Raw genomic sequence first — 2,934 nt, 5'->3', positions numbered from 1 at the left:
AGACCTTTCAGCAACACTAATTTCAAATAGATTCCATGTACTGCTGAATACCTTAAGGTGGTGATAACGGACTTGTTACCTTGCGAACTGATCACCTATTTTAATTAAAAACAGTATATTGTTGTTAGGGGTGTGACACGGAGCAATGAGGGCAGCACAGACTGCACCTGGTTCATGGGTACAAAAGTAGTCTATATTTTCTCATAGATTATTAAAAACTGAATAATTGCTCAGCAGTTTTGCTGAATCATATGGTTTCCTCGCAGCGCGGCATCCCGGAGGTTGGGCTTTTTCATGAGACAGAATACATCAGGATCTGGGTGGCTTTCACCACCTCTGCTAAACAGTTTCCTAGGGGAAACCCTGATTAAGTGTTTACATTATTTTGTCTATCACCTGTGTGTAGGTAACAAATGTTAAATTTGGGTGATGATGCTCCACAGTTGAACAAATACGTGTATATAGAAAAAATGAAATAAAACAGTACAGGTGTGGAAGTTTACAGAAAGTCTTGACAGTAGTTTTGCCACATTTTAAAGAGGAGAAACTTGTTCGAGCCTCAGTCCCATCATGTCTTCTCTGACCACTGCTGGATTTGGCAAAACTCCCCAGTGCCTCATTTCCTGCTTCACCCCTCCTCCTCGCCTCCTACTCCTTCCCCCTCTGAGACTGAGCCGTGCTTGTCGGCAGTGGCTGAGGTTTGGCGCTCTGCTCGTCCAACCCACGCCTCAGCTTCTGCTCCAAAACCATCTTTTCCATTCGATCCCAATGGGAGTGAATGGACCGAGGGAGTGAGGTTTCTTTTATTTATTTTTTCTGTTGTAAGACGATACAAGAAGAAAAGTTTTTAATCTTGTTGACCAACCAGCCTGTTATGGCGATCTGAAAAAGGAGCTGCAGTTCTTCTTAACAGCTGCCCTCTTATCATCAGTCTATATCTGGATTCATTTCAGGGGACAAAAACTAAACTTCTGCTCAGCAAAGCTTTTCATTCTATACACGTCTATAATTTACATTTACTAAATATATAGTTCAGCTCTGAGAAACAAGTCCTCGCCGCAGAATATGAAACGTCAGTGTCTGTAATGTAACCTAAATGCTCCAAGGTCAATTCTAAATCACACGTGACCTGCACTGCCACTGCTCAGGTAACTCAACTATAACCAGCTCACACACGCTTCAAGGTGTGTAAATGTGTGCTGACAGTTTAAAATTGATGGCCTACTTTACAACGGGCCAACCCATAAAACAAATCTGGTGACAACTCGGAGAACAACACGCCTCACCTTGACATCACCTGCCTCTCTAAAGGTGGACTGCTCTGACACACACCCCTGATTCAAGGCAGCCTTTCAACGGAAAGATACCATGTTATAGCTGATGTACACTTATTTGGAGGGGTGTGCATTAGGCTTGAATAATAACATTGTCACTCAACTATATTAGGGCTGCAAGTAGTGATTATTTTCTGTTTTATCATGTGCAAGGTGATGTCCAATCATGAGTTTCAAACCCAAATATAATTTTAATGTCAATTACAATGATATAAAACACAGAAAAACAGCAATATTTTAGAAACTGGAACAAGCTATTTTTCTCTTGACCAATTGATTATTAGAATTGACAACTAATTTCCTTTTGCGCAAATCATTTCAGCACTGAACTATGTCATGAAAACTAACGTGAACATGAATTTAATTGTAGGAACATAAATTGCTTCTTTTTTTTTCATTGAAAAAGCACACGTAGAACCGAAATGTCCATAGGGCACCGTGATTGTTTTAACTAACCATTTTAGCACTAAACTAGGACGCACAGACACAAATTAAGATTAAACATGTGTGTCTTTAGGTTATTTAGGTCACTGTCAGTGCAGAGTTGACACTTCTTTGTCATGACAATTTAACATTGGCCAGTGGCTCATAAAGTTAATAAACTGTCTTCTGACAGTACCATTAATCATTTACTTGACCTCAAGTAAAGGTTTTTTGCATTTATACAGAATATACAAACGGGAAAGAAAAACACTATATAACACAAACTGTACACTGATAAACCACAGAACAACACATAAGGCTGGGGGGATAAAGTGGAACATAACTACAGTACAGTACCACATAATTAAATATGTCATTTAGTTAATTATCTGTATTGGAGATCATAGGTTTTCTACCTGACCTATAAGGTGGAACTAAGTTTCAAAATCATCTTAAATACAAATACGGGGTAGAGTGCATCACAGTCGGTGTATATAATTTTGTCAAAAGGCATTTCCACACTGCTTCCCAAATCCTTCCAGGATTGTAGTTACTACCGTATCTTCTGTTTGTTTCATGTCAAGGAGGTTTTAAAATTCCTACCATCGACTGAAAAACAGTTGGACTCACGAATCTCCCACTTCAAAATCATTCTAGTAGCAGCAAAAAAAGCAAGGCCGGCTTCTCATCTGTCTTTTTTGGACCTTTGCTGTGCAGCCCTGGACACCAGCGTGCAAACAACAGGACATGGAGAGAAGTTTATATTCATTATTACTGATATTGAATTAACCTAATTATACTCAATTGCATCAGGCATTTGTAAACATTTCATTCACGTTCAGATTACTTTCCACACCATAAGGCTCCAAGACTTTTTACACTCTGTCAGCTTTCATGACCTGAAATTAAAGTAATAACTTGTTTCTCAATGTCTGTCACTGTGTACTGTAACTATATTGTCATGGGCAGTTTGCCAACTCACATCCAAACTGATTCACTGACTGATTTTTCACATATACACATGGATATTACGTACCTAAATTGTGGCATTTAGATCTTTTATTGTATTTATGTAACAGCAGAAGTTATGAGTTCACTTGTATATGCTTTAAAATTGTTGGATTAATGTGATGTGAGTCAACTCCTGCTGGTCTGGAGCAGGCTGAAACAGAGAGGA

The sequence above is a fragment of the Enoplosus armatus genome, chromosome 3 (assembly GCF_043641665.1).
Source record: "Enoplosus armatus isolate fEnoArm2 chromosome 3, fEnoArm2.hap1, whole genome shotgun sequence".
Taxonomy (NCBI): Eukaryota; Metazoa; Chordata; class Actinopteri; order Centrarchiformes; family Enoplosidae; genus Enoplosus; species Enoplosus armatus.
The sequence above is the reverse complement of the archived record's forward strand: the minus strand, read 5'-3'. Positions refer to the sequence as shown.